A 22,642-nucleotide genomic window follows, 5' to 3' on the forward strand; every position below is an offset into this window, starting at 1 on the left:
ATTCATGTATTCAAAAGAGGGAAACATTAATGATGGAAAGGACAGGAGTTTGAGTTGGGTAAGACAAATGGACAGAAATAGCATTTACTGAGTATCACCTAATTGTTATGCACTGTGTTAGACAACTTAAAATGTTAATCACTTGTTCACCATTTTCTTATCTTTGTTTTAGAGGTGAGTAAAATTAAAGATGAAAGAAATGAGCCAGCTGGCCCAACATTACACAACTTGTGAAGAAATTCATCTGCAAAATCCATGATTATTCTCTTTCTAATTTATTTATTAAATTAACGGTGGCTACGTGGTTGACCAGAGATATTTCCAAATATCAATAGATATGCTAACAACTTTAAATAATTTCCTAAGTCAACCAAAATCATATCAAAATTGAAAGACAAATTCGTAACTTAAAGATAAACTTATCTATAAAATGAAATCTTAAAGACTACCTTTAGAAAACATTACTTACTTGGAGAAAACACCTTGGTTTTCAATATTCTCAAACTTAACAGATAATTGAAAAACAATATTCTCTCAACTGGACATAAGAGGCCAAAGGATATAAGTCCCAGGATAGGATCAACCATGAGGACTGAGAGCTAAGAGAAGAAGTGGTCAGAGAAGCTTATTTTGATCTTCCAAAGGAGCGAGTACAGCTGGGGCGGGAGTTTCATCAGATTGCCTCAGAGGATGAGTACTAATTTTATTATATCTGAGATCTTCAGAGTCTCAGAGTGGGAAGGGATGATGAACTCATCACTGATGCAAAGACACTGACAGGCCGTTATTCATCATGAAAAGCTGGCCTAAACTAGTCAGTTATTGTCAACAAGAAGAGGGATAACAGAACCTAGAACAGAAATGTAACTTTTTCTAGCAAGTATGATGCAAAAATCCTAGATCAGGAGAGCTATTATAGTCAGTGAAGAACTAAACATTACTATTTTTCCACAAAAACTAGAAAAGGAAAGATAAAACTTCAGATGGTAAAAGGAGACTGCAAGGCAGACTGCTATGGAGGTCCTCCAGAGTCCAGGCTGGCGAGTCTTTAAGACACATTATTACTAGGTGTTTCATTATGGAAAAATAGTTAACCTTTCTGAGTCTGTTTCTCACCTGCAAAATGGACTATCATGAGGACTGAAAAAGATTTTTAAATATAAATATTATAGTGTGAGCTAAGAGGTTACTGAATACAAAGTGAGCACTCAGAAAAATTTTGCTATTAACTAGGGACAGCATGTGAAGACTGGAAACTTGTGATCTGGATAGCAATGCTATTCTGTCAGATGAATCTCTCCATCTCTTTCCTCTGACTCTTCCTATACTGGCCTGTGTGCATGCTTCAGCCATGTCCAGTTCTTTGCAACTCCATGGACATAGCTCTCCAGGCTCCTCTGTCCATGAGATTCTCCAGGCAAGAATACTGGAATGGGTTGCTGTGCCCTCTTTCCATGATCTTCGTTACCCAGGGATTGAATCCACAGTTATTATGTCTCCTGCATTGGCAGACAGGTTCTTTACCACTGGCATCACCTGGGAAGCCCCTTCATATACTTTAGTCAATGCTATAAGCAACACCAAGAATTTGCATTAAAAGTGTCTCAATGCTGCTGGAAACATCTAGATAAAATATATTTATTACAAAAGGTATGTCCAGTACTGATTTTATTTATCCAGGATTCCTTCAAGTACATCTTATCTCTGGGCCTTCAAAGCATAATAATTTGTTTCAAGATCAAGACTGTGAAATAGGAAGGTTCTGAGCTGACCTCTCTAATAGATACATCAAAACTACAAATACATATAGAACAATTATCTCTGCGAATCACCTTAAGACTGACAGAACAGATTTTGTACAGTTAAGGATATAAAGAAAAGGCCACACTGAGATAGACAGGAGAAATCAAGATGAAATCTAGGCAGAGCCCACACGCCTGTCACAACCACCCATAAGCAAGAGGAATATCACAACTGCAAGAGGGTCCCCTAAAGAGGAAGGGGTCTTAACTCCACTTTAGTATTCTCAAGATGGGGAACCTGAACTGGGAAGACAGACTCCCATAACATCTGGCTTTGTATATGTTTTATTCCTTTGTTCCGCCTAGCTACATGTACAAACCCTAGTTAAAAGTAATTAGAGGGGAAAATAATGTAACTTAAGGGAAGTTCTGCAACCACATAAGATGCAAAAAGCTTGAATAAAACATCATACTCTTCCTAACAGTGAAAAACCTTTAGGTAATGTATAAAATCATAATTTGAATCCTTCAGAAAATTGAGATGATGCCAACCAGATGATGCAGATTTTAAAGAATGAGGGTCTCTTCCAGTGAGAGATGAAAACACTAAACTCTTATTATTGCCAGAGCATAGGAAAAAGTAGCTGATAACAAAACAGTTAAGTATTTTAACAAACTCTTAAATCTCTTTATGCTTTAGTATGACAGTTTAAAATCTCTAGAAGTGTCCAACATATAAGCTACATCAACTTGTTAGGTTTTTTCCAAGGGCCTCTGTAATAGGTGCTCGAAAAGAAATGGTGACAGGGCAGGAGACCCAAAAGAATTCCCCTTGAAAGACACACAGAACGTCTGCCTAGGTTTTACAGCGGAACAGGTGAATCTGTAGAAGCCTTCCTAATCTCTGGACCCTGTGTGAAAATAAAGTGTGGATCAGCAGTCCCTAGAGAAAAGGCTATATACTATCCTACATGCTAGATTTTTCTGTGCTATAAAGCAAATATTGGCTTACATTAAGTGAGAAGCAGGACACTGACCCATGCAGCAGACTAGCTCTAACATAAGGCGCAAGCCATCTGTCAATGAAAGACAGAAAGGAAACACTTTCATATCTGGTCTCTACCTGTGTGCTCAGTTGCTCAGTCACACCCAATTCTTTGCAAACCCATGGACTACAGCCCACCAGGCTCCTCTGTCCATTGGGATTATCCCAGCAAGAATACTAGAGTGGGTTGTCATTTCCTTCTCCAGATGTTACTACCCTAATACCACAAAAAAGTTGGCTCCCACTGGGGGAGGAGAAAAAAATCCTTTTGTTCTCCAGATGCTGCTACGATATTCATATGAAGTAGAATGCTACTGCCACTGATGGTAGTGAGGGAATCTCACTTGCATTCAACTTGTCCCTCACCACCAATAAAAGACAAAGTTAGACTGCCATTGGAATGGAGGCAAAGGGAAAGATAACCCATCCTTGTAAAAGTCACAAGTTGTCTACCCATTAGAGGATGGGAAAAATTGAAAAACATCTACCCCTGTGATTTTGTCTGCCTCACACACATAATGTCTGCTTCAGACTGCTGTTGTATGAGAACAGAGATATCTCCCTATATCCACCATGATCCTTTACCAAATCATAAGCAATAGCAGCCTGTGACAAAAGAAGGAACTAAAGAGAGAGCGACTTTGTTATGAAAGCATATAGGGCAGCACACAGGGCCTGCTGAAATCTTAGGGTAGAGAAGAAATACTGGGAAAATGCTCTGGAACTCCAGCCCACAGACACGGGCAAGCTAAGACAGTTCACTACAAAAGAAATTTGAAGTCTTTGGTTCACTGAAGGTAATCATAGAAACAAAAAATATAAAACCAGTACAATTACTAACTAGATTGACTTTGAGTTCAGTTCAGTTGCTCAGTCGTGTCTGACTCTTTGAGACCCCATGAATTATAGCACACCAGGCCTCCCTGTCCATCACCAACTGCCAGAGTTCACCCACACTCACATCCATCGAGTCGGTGATGCCATCCAGCCATCTCATCCTCTGTCGTCCCCTTCTCCTCCTGCCCCCAATCCCTCCCAGAATCAGTCTTTTCCAATGAGTCAACTCTTCGCATGAGGTGGCCAAAATATTGGAGTTTCAGCTTTAGCATCATTCCTTCCAAAGAACACCCAGGACTGATCTCCTTTAGAATGGACTAGTTGGATCTCCTTGCGGTCCAAGGGACTCTCAAGAGTCTTCTTCAACACCACAATTCAAAAGCATCAATTCTTCGGCACTCAGCTTTCTTCATAGTCCAACTCGCACATCCATACATGACCACTGGAAAAACCAAAGCCTTGACTAGACGGATCTTTGTTGGCTAAGTAATACCTCTGCTTTTTAATATACTATCTAGGTTGGTCATAACTTTTCTTCCAAGGAATAAGCGTCTTTTAATTTCATGGCTGCAATCACCATCTGCAGTGATTTTGGAGCCCAAGAATATAAAGTCTGACACTGTTTCCCCATCTGTTTCCCATGAAGTGATGGGACCAGATGCCATGATCTTAGTTTTCTGAATGTTGAGCTTTTAGCTACATACAAATGGCTTAACAGAAGTGTTATTTATGCCCATTATTGGGCATAAGTAATATATACTTCAGTTTCTATTGTTCTTTTATCACAATTACATCATTTTTCAAGAATTATAAGACATACACAGACAAAAGAAAAAAGTCAAGAAAAATGAACCAAATGTCAAGAAATAGAAGAGTTAACAGAACCAGGTCTGCATATGCCCAGATACAGAAACAATATTTAAATAAGCATGATTAATATGTAAAATGGCTTCACTGGTGTCTCAGATGGTAAAGAATCCAATTGCAATACAGGATTGGGTTGGGAAGATCCCCTGGAGAAGGAAATAGCAACCCCACTCCAGTATTCTTGCCTAGAGAATTTCATAGACAGAGGAGCCTGACGGGCTACAATCCATGGAGTCACATAGTTGGACATGACTGAGCGACTAACACTAACTAATATGTAAACTAATCTAGTGGAAAAACCAGACAATAAACATAATCAGAAATTTTAAATGGAGTTAAGAAACTACAAAAAAAAAATCAAATGTACATGTTAGAAATTTTTAAAAATATATCTGACCTGAAGAATTCCTCTCATTGTTTTATTAGCAGATTGGATACAGTAAAGAAAAAAAAATTATACTTTAAGATAGTTTAATAGAAATGATCCCTATGAAACAAAGAGGGAAAACAATTTTTTTTAAGTTAGCTAACAATAACGAACAGAAAAATGCATTCAAAATCTGTGAGATAAAATAAAACATAATAAAATACCTATAACTAGAATCCTAGAGAACTGAAGAGAGAGACAGACAGACACAACAGGACATAAAAAATTATTTAAAGAAAAAGAGACGCATGGCCAATAATTTTCCAATATTTTCATATGACAATAATATACAAATTGAAGAAGCACAATGGATCCTAGAGGAAATAAAATAAAATTAAAAACACTCAGGCATTTAATAGCTAAAAGGTGAAGATCCAAAGATAAATAGAAAATATTGATGACTGCCGTAGGGTGAAACATTTCAATCAGAGGAACAAAATTAAAATTACAGTATACCTCTCATCATACACTTTCCAAGTCATAGAAAAATAAAATATCTGTAAAGTTCTATAAGAAAATGTCAAACTAGAATCCTATATACAGCAAAAACATCTTGAAAAAGGGCATGATAAAGGACTTTCTCTTTTTTAGATAAACAATTGCTGAGAAAATTTATTGGGTTCAGTGGAACACCGAATCAGAAAGTAAGCTCATGTCAGTGACTCCATATCTTGTTTTAAAGTTTGACTTTATTTGGCAGGTTATAGGGAATGTCTGAATTACTTTTTATCTCAAAAAGCAGAGGTCTACCCTCCTACACTGTTGATCAGAATATAAACTGGTACAGGCACTGAGGAGAATAGTATGGAGGTTTCTTAAAAAAAACTAAAATAGAGCTACCATATGATCCTGCAATCCTATACCAGGGCATATATCCATAGGAAACAGAGGACTGGATGAAGACACGGTACGTATATACAATGGAATATTACTCAGCGATAAAATGAATAAAATACTGCCACTTGCAGTAACATGGGTGATCCTGGAGATTGTCATAGTGAGTAATATATGACAAAGACAGATATCATATGATATCTCTTATACGCAGAATCTAAAAAAGTGTACAAATGGAGTTGTCTACAAAACAGAAGTAGAGTTCCAAATATAGAAAACAAACTTAGGGTTACCAGGTGGTAAGGGGAGAAGGGAAGAGGGAAACTGAGAGATTGGGATTAAGATACAGAAACTACTATAAGAAAATAGATAACTAATAAGGACCTACAGGTCACTCTACTCAATACTCTAAAAGCCTATATAGAAAAGAATCTAAAAAAGAGTGGATATATGTATAACTGATTCATTTTGCTATACACCTGAAGCTCATACAACACTGTAAATCAACTATACTCCAATAAAAATGTAAATAAATTCTTTATAGATATTAACTTATTCCTAAAAATAGTTCTATGAGGCAGATGCTATTACTCTGCATGTAGAAGACATGAGCAAGGCCCTAAGATGTTAAGACAGATGATGGTGAACTGAGAGGCCTAGGCACTCTGGCTCTTTATCTTATCCCAGTGCCTTCCGTCTCCCTCACCACAGATGCACTTCCCAGTCTTTGCCACCCTCCTGGGACCCTGGAAAGCTGACTTGGGAGTATGGACTCCAGTGAAGATTTCTCCTTCCCTCCAGCTTCTGGTTATGTTCAACCAATAAAGAGAATGGAGGAGAGGCATAGCTGCATATTTATTCCTCTGGCTTCCTCCTTGGAAGGTGGCTGCTCGCATCAGGCCTTCTTCCATCTAAGATTACTTCTATTAGGTGACATATCCTCTCTGAGTTCTGGTAACTATTGCCCTGACCTTATTATTCTGGAATTTCTAGGTATAACACTTGTTCTTTAAAAGATAATGCACCTAGAGTGCTTACACACACTTCAGATTGAATGTCTTCTTAAATTCTGTGCCTTCAGTCCCTAGCTCCATCCTTGGTCACTCACTATCTAGCATCCCATCTGTTTTCTGCTGAGACATTGACCAGTACATGTTCTAACCGTGATCTACTGATCTATTCTGCCTCCTAAAATGCTCAGAAAGAGTAAGTTAAATGGCCCTGCTAAATGATGCCCATGGGGTCAAGGCTAAGAGACTCAATTTAGAAGCAACACTTTTTTAAATAAAATAATAATAAGAAAAAAAAAGTATTTTCCAAGCTGATTTCCCATGACAAAATTACCTGTCTATTCTGGAATTATTTGAAAACCATTGTGCCTCTTTCCCTGTGTGTTTTTTGAACATTACCATTGGATTCAGAGCTTTTAGCAGCATAGGCATCATCACTGACAATTATTCACACCACTTATAAAAACTTTCATGTCCGCTGAAATTATCTTGGCGTTTGTACCATGCTGATCATCGAGCAAATTACATACAGAATTCTACCTCAGTAGCTCTGAGGTGGGATCCTGAATCAATATTTTATTAGGCATTCCAGATGATGCTGATGCACAAGATCCATGGATTATACTTAGAGATACAACTAGGCTATTACTCTACCGATGGTTCATAGGATTGGCATATCTTTTGCTAACTCCATAATATTTAACTTTCTCAATTATCCATACCATCGCCAGGTGCAATTAGGTTCTGTTGATAGAAGCAGTGGAAATGTTAACTGTGGTGGCCAGAAGATAGGCATATTCTGGAGTGTAGTGGAAAGTCTCACCTCCAACAGAGCATAAAACAAAATAAAACAATAACAAAAACAATATACAGTATTAGTGAATAACAAAGACTTACAAGTAAAGATTCAAAATAAAGATAAAGATTCATAATAAAGATATTTTATTAAGTGATAGAATTAAGGTGCTATGACAGTTCAGTGGATGAATCTATTTTCAGGTAGACTGCCTGTATGCTGCTGCAACTGCTAAGTCGCTTCAGTCGTGTCCGACTCTGTGCGACCCCATAGACGGCAGCCCACCAGGCTCCCCCATCCCTGGGATTCTGCAGGCAACAACACCGGAGTGGGGTGCCATTTCCTTCTCCAATGCATGAAAGTGAAAAGTGAAAGTGAAGTCGCTCAGTCGTGTCCAACCCTCAGCGATCCCATGGACTGCAGTCTTCCAGGCTCCTCCGTCTGTGGGATTTTCCAAGCAAGAGTACTGGAGTGGGGTGCCATTGCCTTCTCTGGACTGCCTGTATACTGGCGCATTAATCTTATTTCATGGGCCTATACAAGTTTGTCAAGTTCACTTTGGGTATGTTACTTGTTTAGTTGCTAAGATGTATCTGACTCTTTTGCAACTCCATGGACTGTAGCTCACCAGGCTTCTCTGTCCATGGGACTTTCCAGGCAAGAACACTGAAGTAGATTGCCCTTTCCTTCTCCAGGGGATCTTCCAGACCCAGAGATTGAACAGGCATTGCAGGCAGAATCTTTACCACTGCGTCACTGGGGAAGCCCATGGTATCTGACTAGTTGTATCTTATTAAACAAAGTTAGAGAGATCTTTAAAAGCACCAAATTTCTCTCCTCTAGTTTCAGTAATTTATGAAGATGATAGAGATGAGAATAAATGCCATGAAACGTTATGACATAAAATGATTATTCTTCCTTTATTTACTCTTTTCCAATCACATTCATTATAATGACATTTATCATCTACTTAAAATAGTTCCTATACTTCAGTGAAAACATTAAATAATAAAATAAAATATTTCCTTTCTTTCAATACATACTTTTCATAAATAATATATAAGAGAGAACTCTGAGTATAAATTCCTTTGTTTTGAATGACAGTGTGCATGTTTTGGTAACTTTTGCTTAAATAACACAGCATTAACTGTCCTAGAGGCTCTCTCTTGTAGTTGTTTTCTATTTCACATGAAGAAATTTGCAAGCTGAATGCTACATTAACATATTCATTTAATGAGGCCATGAGATGACATGTAAAACACTGACTGTCCCTTCCCTACCAAATATTTAAATGGAAAAAAATATTCAAATTGCAACTTTCAAGTTTTCTGTCAAATGACATCATGCAGCAATTTAAGAGTAGATTTGGTGAAGCAATAATGCAACTTTATCATTTCACTTCTCTCAGTATAAACAAACCAGGTTCTGTTGCTAAAAGTTTTGAATGATTCTAATTTTTTTAGTAAAGAAAATAACAGTGAAATTATGATGTTTTAAAGCTACAAAGCAAATAATGTCAGTCTTGGAGAGCCCTGTTCTGTATCACCTGACTTTCAGAAACAACTATTTCATAAAAGCACCATTTACTTTTGCTTTAAATTACAATTATTGAAATTTTAATAAGGATTTTGCAGCAATATCAGCTATCACATAATGCCAGGAAGGAATTATAACTTTATTGCAGCCCACACTGACAGCCAACTCATAAAAATGAATGACATTCTATATCATAACATCTCATAGGCTGTTCAGAATGTTAATAGCTTACTTCATCTTTCTTTAGCGTAATGAGGCAGACTGTAACAATACTCAATGTGAAAATGAAGATTAAGAAAATCTGAATTAAGGTAGGAAAGTAACATTTAACAGGATTCAGACAACATTCAGATTAAAAGTTTCAATTAAAACACTGTTAGCAAGCTTTTTATCACAAAAGCAACACTTTGTCACCCAAGACCAACCACTATTTTGAAGAATATTTATTTATCTATAGACACACTTAGCTCTTCTATTCTTCTATTTTTCATTCAATTTATAAAATGTTACAAAGTTTCTACCAGCACTGCAGAATTCTTTGACTCAGAACTATAAAAAGGTCACTGAATTAAAATAATTGCAAAAGAACCTTATAGACACATAACTGAAATAATACTTATCTCTATTAAAAACCATTCTTTAATCCAATAACCTTAAACTTCTACACATTTTAAAATTCTATAGTTTACCTTTGGATTGAGATAAATCCAAAGACAGATGAGGGTATATGAGTTTTTTCTTAAATGTCTCTATGATTTATAAATATAAATTTCATATAAATACAGAAATGTATTACATAATAATATGCTATAATATATATGATTTATCTGCCTTCTCCAATGGCTTAGAAGGTAAAGAACCTGCCTGCAAAGAGGAGACACAGATTTGATCCCTGGGTCGGGAAGATCCCCTGGAGGAGAACAGGCTACCCACTCCAATATTCTTTCCAGGAAAATCCCATGGACAGAGGAGCCTCGTGGGTTGCGGTCAGACATGACTGAAGTGACTAAGCACATATAATTTATAAATATAAATTTTATATAAATACAAAAATATATTCCATAATAATACATTATGATATTCTATATATATATATATTATATTTTCCAGTTCCATGATTATGGGATTAAAAATGCAATAACCATGAATAAATAAAACAAAGTGAGATACTTCTAGCAGCATATAAAACTTAAAACTGGTTGTCCATCTTTGTAAAACTATACAGCAATACAAAAATTGAGTATTTTTCAATCTCTTTAACTTTGTATAGAATTGAGAAATTTATTTTTTGTCATCTTTCTATGAGGGTAAAAATTCTGCACAGAATTTTTTAGTTAGCTGGGTTACCCAAACTGCTGAAATAAAATGGGCAGAGAAAGCAGTCAAGGTTAGCCACAGATGGGGAAAAATGGGGTTTTCATTCTGAAAGGGAAAGTGAAGTCACTCTCTGTGACCCCATGGACTGTAGCCTATCAGGTTCCTCCATCCATGGGATTTTCCAGGCAAGCGTGCTGGAGTGGATTGCCATTTCCTTCATCCAGGGGATCTTCCTGATCCAGGAATCGAAACCAGGTCTCACGCACTGCAGGCAGACGCTTTACCGTCTGAGCCACCAGGAAAGCTGAATACAAATGGGGGAAAGTAAAAGTGATTAGAGGGGCTTTCCAGGTGGCGCTAGTGGTAAAGAACCTGCCTGCCAATGCAGGAGACATAAAGGATACCAGTCCGAACCCTGGGTCAGGAAGATCCTCTGGAGGAGGGCATGGCAACCCACCCTGGTATTCTTGCCCAGAAAATCCCCATGGACAGAGGAGTTCAGCTGGCTACAGTCCACAAGGTTGCACAGAGTCGGACACATCTGAAGCGACTAAGCACACAAAAGTGATTAGGGACAAATTACCTGTGCCTAATAGACTTCTACTACCACTATTATAATAAGAGAATGATAATGTGTCATTTTTGAGAGTTGTCATGCTTCTTGTGTGGATTTATGATGTAAGAAGAAACTAAAATACTAGAAAACACAATAATGTTATTTCACACTTTAAAACAACTAAGATTTATATCATGAAATTAAATTTGTTTCTCATTTTACAAGGTGTTGGAATAGTGTCAATTCCCTTTAATGAGTGCTATGTCATCATTAGCGATTTGATATTTTCTAAAACCTTGTCAATTTAGTAACATTACTTAATTTTTTTTCATGTTTCTTTATTTGAATGATTTTTTTTCTATTCAGATGAGTGCAGAATTTCTTGACCATACCAGCTAAACATTTTTTAAAATTGTATAACTTATGCTAACTGCGCATTTGTTTCATATATTATCTAATTGTAAGAAATCTTAAAAATAAAGTTTTCATTTTCAACCAATGCTTCAGTTACCATGAACTCTTATGGATAATTAAAACTTTTCTGATGGTACAATTATACAGCTACTTTGAAACAGATTTAATGTTGAAATCTTTGAATTTATCACATTATGTTAATTTTCTTGGAAAATCTCACTATATCCTTCAATTGTATTTAATATTTGTTCTATTAATGCATTATAAATTCTTTTATCTGTGACATCTGACTATGAATAAAGGGAATACTTGCTTCCATTCTCTTTCATTTTCATTACCAACCTATCTTCATATACTATGACACAAACTGTGTTTTGAATCCTAACCTTAGGAAATCAAAATTTGTCCTTCCTTTTTAGAAATGGTGACCTCTAAACTTTATCCTTTTATACAATATGTTTTTGTTTTTATTTTTTTATGTTCCAAATATGATGGGTTTATTTTATTTTATTCCGATGCAAGACCAAAGATTCCACTATTGTACAGAGGCAAATACATTGCAAGGTTATAAAAAAGTGGTATATGACATGTAGAACATGATGGACAACTGGAGGGTTGGGTCAACTTCTTTCTAACATGACACTACACTGTTGCTGAGGAAGACATTTAAAATAACACTGCAGAACTGAACTGAAATGCAGCAGGAACATGACAATTTCTAGACATTCCTTCAAGTACCTCCCTTAGGATGAACTTGATAGGTAGGCCTCAGTGTGGAGAGGATTACAATTCTTCAGAATAATAAGTCCACACTATTGAAATTTCACAGAAGAATTTTTTTTTTTTACTTTATTTTACTTTATAATACTGTATTGGTTTTGCCATACATTGACATGAATCCACCACGGGTGTACTTGCAATCCCTAACATGAACCCCCCTCCCACCTCCCTCCCCATAACATCTCTCTGGGTCATCCCCGTGCACCAGCACCCAGCATGCTGTATCCTGCATCGGACATAGACTGGTGATTCGATTCGTACATGATAGTATACATGTTTCAATGCCATTCTCCCAAATCATCCCACCCTCTCCCTCTCCCTCTGAGTCCAAAAGTCTGGTATACACATCTGTGTCTTTTTTGCTGTCTTACATACAGGGTCATCATTGCCATCTTTCTAAATTCCATATATATGTGTTAGTACACTGTATTGGTGTTTTTCTTTCTGGCTTACTTCACTCTGTATAATTGGCTCCAGTTTCATCCATCTCAACAGAACTGATTCAAATGTATTCTTTTAACGGCTGAGTAATACTCCATTGTGTATATGTACCACCGCTTTCTTATCCATTCACCTGCTGATGGACATCTAGGTTGTTTCCATGTCCTGGCTATTATAAACAGTGCTGCGATGAACATTGGGGTACATATGTCTCTTTCAATTCTGGTTTCCTCAGTGTGTATGCCCAGCATGTGGGATTGCTGGGTCATAAGGCAGTTCTATTTGCAATTTTTTAAGGAATCTCCACACTGTTTTCCATAGTGGCTGTACTAGTTTGCATTCCCACCAACAGTATAGGAGGGTTCCCTTTTCTCCACACCCTCTCCAGCATTTATTGCTTGCAGATTTTTGGATCGCAGACATTCTGACTGGTGTGAAGTGGTACCTCATTGTGGTTTTGATTTGCATTTCTCTAATAATAAGTGATGTTGAGCATCTTCTCATGTGTTTGTTAGCCATCCGTATGTCTTCTTTGGAGAAATGTCTATTTAGTTCTTTGGCCCATTTTTTGATTGGGTCGTTTACTTTTCTGGAATTGAGTTGCATAAGTTGCTTATATATTTTTGAGATTAGTTGTTTGTCAGTTGTTTCATTTGCTATTATTTTCTCCCATTCAGAAGGCTGTCTTTTCACCTTGCTTATATTTTCCTTTGTTGTGCAGAAGCTTTTAATTTTAATTAGATCCCACTTGTTTATTTTTGCTTTTATTTCCAGAATTCTGGGAGGTGGATCATAGAGGATCCTGCTGTGATTTATGTCGGAGAGTGTTTTGCCTATGTTCTCCTCTAGGAGTTTTATAGTTTCTGGTCTTACATTTAGATCTTTAATCCATTTTGAGTTTATTTTTGTGCGCAGTGTTAGAAAGTGATCTAGTTTCATTCTTTTACAAGTGGTTGACCAGTTTTCCCAGCGAGATTGTCTTTACTCCATTGTATATTCTTGCCTCCTTTGTCAAAGATAAGGTGTCCATATGTGTGTGGATTTATCTCTGGGCTTTCTATTTTGTTCCATTGATCTATATTTCTGTCTTTGTGCCAGTACCATACTGTCTTGATGACTGTGGCTTTGTAGTAGAGCCTGAAGTCAGGCAAGTTGATTCCTCCAGTTCCATTCTTCTTTCTCAAGATTGCTTTGGCTATTCAAGGTTTTTTGTATTTCCATACAAATCCTGAAATTATTTGTTCTAGTTCTGTGAAAAATATCGCTGGTAGCTTGATAGGGATTGCATTGAATTTGTAAATTGCTTTCGGTAGTATACTCATGTTTACTATATTGATTCTTCCGATCCGTGAACATGGTATATTTCTCCATCTATTAGTGTCCTCTTTGATTTCTTTCATCAGTGTTTCATAGTTTTCTATATACAGGTCTTCAGTTTCTTTAGGTAGATATATTCCTAAGTATTTTATTCTTTTCATTGCAATGGTGAATGGAATTGTTTCCTTAATTTCTTTTTCTACTTTCTCATTATTCGTGTATAGGAATGCAAGGGATTTCTGTGTGTTGATTTTATATCCTGCAACGTTACTATATTCATTGATTAGCTCTAGTAATTTTCTGGTGGAGTCTTTAGGGTTTTCTATGTAGAGGATCGTGTCATCTGCAAACAGTGAAAGTTTTACTTCTTCTTTTCCAATTTGGATTCCTTTTATTTCTTTTTCTGCTCTGATTGCTATGGCCAAAACTTCCAGAACTATCTTGAATAGTAGCGGTGAAAGTGGGCACCCTTGTCTTGTTCCTGACTTTAGGGGAAATGCTTTCAATTTTTTACCATTGAGGATAATGTTTGCTGTGGGTTTGTCATAGATAGCTTTTATTATGTTGAGGTATGTTCCTTCTATTCCTGCTTTCTGGAGAGTTTTTATCATAAATGGATGTTGAAATTTGTCAAAGGCCTTCTCTGCATCTATTGAGATAATCATATGGCTTTTATTTTTCAATTTGTTAATGTGGTGAATTACATTGATTGATTTGCGGATATTGAAGAATCCTTGTATCCCTGGGATAAAGCCCACTTGGTCATGGTGTATGATCTTTTTAACGTGTTGTTGGATTCTGATTGCTAGAATTGTATTGAGGATTTTTGCATCTATGTTCATCAGTGATATTGGCCTGTAGTTTTCCTTTTTTGTAGTATCTTTGTCAGGTTTTAGTATTAGGGTGATGGTGGCCTCATAGAATGAGTTTGAAAGTTTACCTTCTTCTGCAATTTTCTGGAAGAGTTTGAGTAGAATAGGTGTTAGCTCTTCTCGAAATTTTTGGTAGAATTCAGCTGTGAAGCCGTCTGGACCTGGGCTTTTGTTTGCTGGAAGATTTCTGATTACAGTGGATACAAAAACAAGACCCCTCTATATGCTGCTTACAAGAGACCCACCTCAAAACAAGGGACGCATACAGACTGAAAGTGAAGGGCTGGAAAAAGATATACCATGCAAATAGAGACCAAAAGAAAGCAGGAGTGGCAATACTCATATCCGATAAAATAGACTTTAAAACAAAGGCTGTGAAAAGAGATAAAGAAGGCCGCTACATAATGATCAAAGGATCAATCCAGGAAGAAGATATAACAATTATAAATATATATGTACCCAATATAGGAGCACCGCAATATGTAAGACAAATGCTAACAAGTATGAAAGGGGAAATTAACAATAACACAATAATAGTGGGAGACTTAAATACCCCACTCACACCTATGGACAGATCAACTAAACAGAAAATTAACAAAGAAACACAAACTTTAAATGATACATTAGACCAGTTAGACCTAATTGATATCTATAGGACATTTCACCCCAAAACAATGAATTTCACCTTTTTCTCAAGTGCTCATGGAACCTTCTCCAGGATAGATCACATCCTGGGCCATAAATCTAAACTTCATAAATTCAAAAAAATCGAAATCATTCCAACCATCTTTTCTGACCATAATGCATTAAGATTAGATCTCAATTACAGAAGAAAAACTATTAAAAATTCCAACATATGGAGGTTGAACAACACACTTCTGAATAACCAACAAATCACAGAAGAAATCAAAAAAGAAATCAAAATATGCATAGAAACTAATGAAAATGAAAACACAACAACCCAAAACCCGTGGGACACTATAAAAGCAGTGCTAAGAGGAAAGTTCATAGCAATACACGCATACCTCAAGAAACAAGAAAAAAGTCAAATAAATAACCTAACTCTACACCTAAAGCAACTAGAAAAGGAAGAGTTGGAGAACCCCAGGGTTAGTAGAAGGAAAGAAATCTTAAAAATTAGGGCAGAAATAAATGCAAAAGAAACAAAAGAGACCATAGCAAAAATCAACAAAGCCAAAAGCTGGTTCTTTGAAAGGATAAATAAAATTGACAAACCATTAGCCAGACTCATCAAGAAGCAAAGAGAGAAAAATCAAATCAATAAAATTAGAAATGAAAATGGAGAGATCACAACAGACAACACAGAAATACAAAGGATCATAAGAGACTACTATCAGCAATTATATGCCAATAAAATGGACAACGTGGAAGAAATGGACAAATTCTTAGAAAAGTACAATATTCCAAAACTGAACCAGGAAGAAATAGAAAATCTTAACAGACCCATCACAAGCACGGAAATTGAAACTGTAATCACAGAAGAATTTTAAGGTCAAAATATAGTGGGTTCATTTCTCTTCATCTCTAGAGACAAAGCTGATGCTTTACTCAAAACCTAGTTGAAATCCCAGCCCAAACTTGCAGCCTCCTGCATTGAAATTCTTTCTATTAGAGCTGACAGGGTGAGTTTCACTCTGGGTCAAAGGATCTGAGTACAACCCAATCCAATCAGACTGGTGTTATTTACTTTATCAGATAGAGAAGTTCTATATCCAGGTTGTATTTAGCAGGGATGCCAAAATAGCTGTCATCACTGCTGGTCGTCCACATTAGGTTTATTGATGTTTCAATCATCTCGTTCATCTTTTGGTAGATGGACCCTCCAAATTCAGTGCCATTGTTCATGTGAATGTGCAGCCGGAAGTCTTTGGCCTCGTAACCTAGTGGAAAATTATTCTGTGACAGTTTGGATTTGGCTGTGTCAAAATTCATCTGATAGCCTGCAAAACAACCATCAAAGGCCAGCATAGCCCAACCATAGGTGGTTGGTCTAGAAAAATCTATATCAATGTTACTGTCAAGACTGAAACAATCCTGTTTATATGAGGCCTTTAATTTCCCACTCTTCTTTTCTTTTCTTGATACCATTTTTAGTACAAAAATGGCATCAAGAGTCAGTTTCAACCTTTCAGCCAACTTATTCGCCAAAGAGATTTCTCTTCCAAGAGTACTGTCTGTGTACCACTTTTGGGTGAGGGTCAGTCCACAATTACAGATTTTGTATTTGACCTCTAGGTTGCCCTCCCTATATTGGTATAAGTATGACCAGAAGTAGAAAATTCCACTCCTCTACATAACTTGGTTCTCAGATCTATTTGACCAGGCCAAACCCATATCCTTTGTGGAAGACATCCTCGGCAGCCTTTCCTAGGTCACAGTAAGTCAGTGTTACACATATCTCCAATCAGAGGGCCTGACAATAAGTTTTAAGTGATATCTACCCAGGTGGCTCAGGGTTAAGGAATCTGCCTGCCAATGCAGGAGACACAGTTTCAGTCCCTAAGCCAAGAAAATCCCCTGGTGGAGGAAATGGCAAACCACTCCAGTATTTTTACCTGGGAAATCCCATGAATGGACAGAGGAGCCTTGAGGGCTATGGTCCATGTGATCACAAAAGAGTCAGACACGACTTAGTGACTAAACAACAACAACAACTATCGTTAAAGAACATAATTTAGCTGTTCACTCTCACAAGGACAAAGACAGCATGTACTTTCCAAAGAATTAAAGTGAAAAGAGAGACCTCAGCTTCCTTTGCTGGTCCTAGTCCTCCTTGCTGATACCTGGATAAGTAACTTAATATTTTTGAACATCAACTTATCTCACACATAACATGGACATATCTTTTTTTGTTTTACCTCAGTAAATAAGTAGGCTAGATTGAGCTATTTTTCCCTCCTTTCTTGTCAAATTTGAGCAGTTTTAAACATTGCTAAATTTCAAAAGAGTAAAATAATTTTCAAAAATAATGTGGATCAAATCAAGGATGGAAGGTGCAAAGAAGGGGCAGGGCAACCAGTAAATAAAACAGTCCAGAAATAATGAGTTAGATGTCAAGTGCAGCCCAGAGAAGCACACATTGTTGTGGCTAAAAAATGGGTTTTAGAGTAATTTGGACATCGTGGCTTTTGACACATTATCGCTTACCTCTTTGTGTGTGGTTTTGTTTTGTTTTGATAAATAAAATACACATAATAAAACCTGCCTCTGAATGTGAGTATAAGAATTAAATAAAATCATGGAAGTGAAGCATTTGGCACAGTACCTAGCAAATAACTATTTGTATTTCTACTTACTAGCCTTCATTCATCTGAGACTTAATGACAAGATGGCATGAAACAAAACCAACAGTTGCAGTGTAACCAAAAAGTGATCCTTCTGTTGCAGAATATTTTAGTTAAGTTTCCCACCATATTTGAGAGACTTCATTTATGCAAAATTCAAGCAGCTCATCTAAGAAACAGCTCAAACCTTGTGAAAAATGCATCTTTCTGGAAGAAACTGAAGATGATGAATGTAAAACTGTCTAGATGTGCAAATATAGATGTGCAGTTTTCTGATGCAGCTGTAGAATTAATCTAATAAGATAACATTATAAATTACTGCAAACATACACTGTGTAGTTTCTAAAACTTAAATTGACATTCTTGTCTGAGTTGTGAAGATTATGTAATATGGCTTAAGCTGTGTCAAGCAAGCGTTTCTGGTGGAGTAGGGAATAGAAAGAGGTAAATCAAATCTATCTGACTAATGATTTAAATAAAGGTATAAGATTTAATTTGAATCTCATTGATCCCAACTCTAGTCAATTTTGGATTAGTTGTGAGTGGAGATGAATAAGGCAAACAATTCAAATAATTCAGGAACTGATGTAGCAAATGATGTTATGTCAGTCAAAGAACCTATAGCCTCTTACTTTCTGAAAAGAGACTGGCTACTCACTAGAAGTCATAAACTAACTTAAGTGTTATTCAAGAGATATATCAATAGGTAATGACAAAACAGATTTATCATTTGGATGACCAAGTCATAGACAGTATTGTGGAAAGAAGATAGCTTCGTTAGCTTATGAAGTAAAAGTGAAAAGAAAAGGGGAAAAAAAAAGACCAAAGAACTCATAGATACATCATCTGAACAAAACTTTCTGGCAGTACCCTGGCTGGCTGAACTCACTGGTATGGGATCCAACCCAAATTCAATCTGAATCTTTACACAGCCACTTATTAGCCATGCTATCTATAGTAAGTCACTTAACATCTCTGAGTCTCTAGCTTTGTCATCAATAAGAATAATAACACTTCATCTGCATTGTTTTAAAAAAGGACTACAGATAAAATATGCAAAGCATATTAGCAAAACAGTAGGTTCTTCATAAATGGTAGCTTTTCTTATAAACTGATAATATGATGATTACCCCTTGCTACAAATTGCCCAATTTTGAGAGCCCTTAAAACTGAAACAGGAGAAGGCAATGGCACCCCACTCCAGTACTCCTGCCTGGAAAATCCCATGGATGCAGGAGCCTGGAAGGCTGCAGTCCAGGGGGTCGCTGAGGGTCAGACACGACTAAGCAACTTCACTTTCACGTTTCACTTTCATGCATTGGAGAAGGAAATGGTAACCCACTCCAGTGTTCTTGCCTGGAGAATCCCAGGGATGGGGGAGCTTGGTGGGCTTCCATCTATGGGGTCACACAGAGTCGGACATGACTGAAGTGACTTAGCAGCAGCAAAGCTGAAATTCCAATACTTTGGCCACCTCATGCGAAGAGTTGACTCATTGGAAAAGACTCTGATGCTGGGAGGGGTTGGGGGCAGGAGGAAGAGGGGATGACAGAGGATGAGATGGCTGGTTGGCATCACTGACTCGATGGATATGAGTCTAACTGAACTCCAGGAGTTGGTGATGGACAGGGAGGCCTGGCGTGCTGCAATGCATGGGGTCGCAAAGAGTCGGACATGACTGAGCGACTGAACTGAACTGAACTGAAGATTATTTTCTCTTGGGAGGCTGCCGTTTATGTTTAACTGGATGGCACTTAGGTATAAATGAATGAAGATAGAAAATAAAGTAATTTGAATTTCTAGAACCTTGCATTTCTACTGCTAATGCCAACCCCCACTCTGGTTGATACTTAGAAAAGATAGGAAGCTTATGCAGAAAGCATCACCTTTATTCTAATCAAGCCTGGTCAAGAATGGAGAAACCAAACCTCATTGGTTATCTTCTACAAAATTAAATGAAAATACTTATACATGGCAAGCTTGTAATTATATAATGTGCTAAGTTGCTTCAGGCATTTCCAACTTTTTGAGACCTAGTGCCTGCCAGGTAGCTCTATCCATGGGATTCACCAGGGAAGAACACTGGAGTGAGTTACCATTTCTTTCTTCAGTTACAAAACCGGTCATATTATTTGAAATTCTGAAGTTCTGAAATTACAGTACCTCAAAATTACAATACCTCAAAATTGTACCTTAGTATTCTGTAGCAATTTGTTCATTAGTCTTACTTCCCCAAATAGTTTCTAGATTCCTCAGAGCAGGCGTATATATTTCACTTCACCTGAAGCACAAGGTGAACTACCTATTGCACAATGACATAGTCTTTCCCAACTGCCCTTATCCCAAGGGCAATAACCACAGGGTTCAGAGAGGAAAACATCTCATGGCCAAAACCCCAGTTCATGTATCCAGTCCTCATTTCTTGTCTCCTCTCGCAAGAAAGATTTATACTCAGTATTTCCAAAACTCTCCACATCTTAAGGCGAACCTACTTGATGAATAACCATAGAATGATTCTGGCACATACAGTTGCAGGACATTGTATCCTAAAGCTAAGCACTGATTCAGTTTTGGGACACCAGTTCTGGTCCAGAAACTGGACACGAGTTTCTGTTGCCTAGCCCAATCTCCTTTTGACTATATTGGACACGAGTTTCTGTTGCCCAGCCCAATCTCCTTTTGACTATATTTCCACTGCTCTGGGGTGAAAATCAGGCTTGCACAACTTTTCTTACTACCTCTGTGACACCTGTTGCCAACCTAATAAAATGACTTGTTGGACAAGATAAAATAAAAGCATTCCTCCCAAGAGTAAGTGAAAATTTTCAGGGATGATGAAATCTAAATTGTTACATAAAAAAGAAACCATTGCTTGACCACAAGGCAGAATATCTGCAGAATATCTGACTAGACTCCCATTCACATGTACAAACCAGAATACTTGGCTTTCTAGTCTTAAAATGTCTATTCACTGATTTCTTACTTTTATCACTGATTTTTAGGAGGAAAGTTTCTATTTCTTTTGAATTTCAGGGATAATCTGGAACATTTCTTAATAATCTACATTAAAACTTTGGACCTTCAGTAACACCAAGAAAAACTTGTTAAAAATAAAAGGATTCTATTTTAACTCATGCCTTTCTCAGGAATAATTGTTCAATATGTGCCTTATATTTGCATAATTAAAGATCACAGTTTTGCAATTTTTTTATTAAAAAGAGAAACTGCAAAGGTAAATTCATGTCACCACCTCTTTAATACAGAAAACTGCCAAAAGCTTTGAAATTACTGTCTTCCATAAACATATTAGAAATTTTTTAAAAAGTAATATTTTTAAGAGTCTTCATGAAAATATGATACTCATTACAAACATTGAAGAGAGGTAAATCAAAGAAAAAGCTTCCATGCTAATCTAAATAGGAGGTTTGCCTCCAAAAAAAGAAGTCTGAGAGAGATTTTATTTAAGGCTTCAAAGGAAAGAAGATGCGTGTGTACTCCGTCACTTCAGTCATGTCTGACTCTTCATGACTCCATGGACTATAGCCCAGAGGCTCCTCTGTCTATGGGTGTCTCCAGGCAAGAAGACTGGAGTGGTTGCCATGCCCTCCTCTCAGGGTACTTCTTGACACAGGGATTGAACCCGCATCTCCTGTGGCTCCTGCATTGCAGGCAGATTCTTTTTTTTTTTTTTTTTTTACTTTATTTTACAATACTATATTGGTTTTGCCATACATTGACATGAATCCACCACGGGTGTACATGCGTTCCCAAACATGAACCCCCCTCCAGGACGCCCAAGGAAAGAATATATATCGGGGGAAAAAAGTGTTTTTTCTGGGAATCAAAAAAGCAGAAATAGATAAAAATGATTGCAATCTTTATGAATATAGTGTATAGCAAAGTAATATTACTGTCTTCAAAGAACTCAGCATGGTGTGCTTTTCCAATTTGGCATAATGATTTTCAGTCCTAAATCTTTTCTGCTCTAACTACTGAATCTACTGTAACATTTAAACAAGTGTAAGAATATGTGAGAAATATTGTAAGAAAAAAGAAAGAAGAAATCTCCCTTGAAATATTCACTAAAAGCTAATTTTTCAAACTACAGCAGTCAGGTTCTGGGAAGAAATATATGATACACTTAAATGGGGATAACTGAATACAGTATTTAAAAAATGAGCTATTCACAAGTTGTGAGTAGATATACCAAAAAGAATAATACTGTATGTACTCTGCAGCTGGTACTGTCTCTAGGCCTAAAGGGGCAGAGAATAACAGACTCATCACAACCTGGAAACAAAATGTCTATGTGAAGAGAGCCACCTTGAAGAGCAGTGATTTTTCTTTTGAGGACGATTCATGCTGTGGTCACCCAGAAGAAGTCAGATCTTTTATCTCCTTCCTTGATGATCATTGACAGTGCCCACCCAGAAGTCAGAAGACAAGAGAGCACCTTGAGGTGCTCCATATCAACAGATTCCTAAGCTACAGGAGTACATGAGAAAGAATCAAGCACATACCCACACTCCACTTGCTTTGTTTTGAG

At 37.0% G+C, this 22,642-nt stretch overlaps 1 pseudogene; it reads right to left on the bottom strand.

Moving 5' to 3' along the window:
* LOC102177344 overlaps positions 16,357-22,642 on the bottom strand; it is a 42,705-nt pseudogene continuing 36,419 nt past the window's right edge.

Source organism: Capra hircus, chromosome 10 (assembly GCF_001704415.2).
Source record: "Capra hircus breed San Clemente chromosome 10, ASM170441v1, whole genome shotgun sequence".
NCBI lineage: Eukaryota > Metazoa > Chordata > Mammalia > Artiodactyla > Bovidae > Capra > Capra hircus.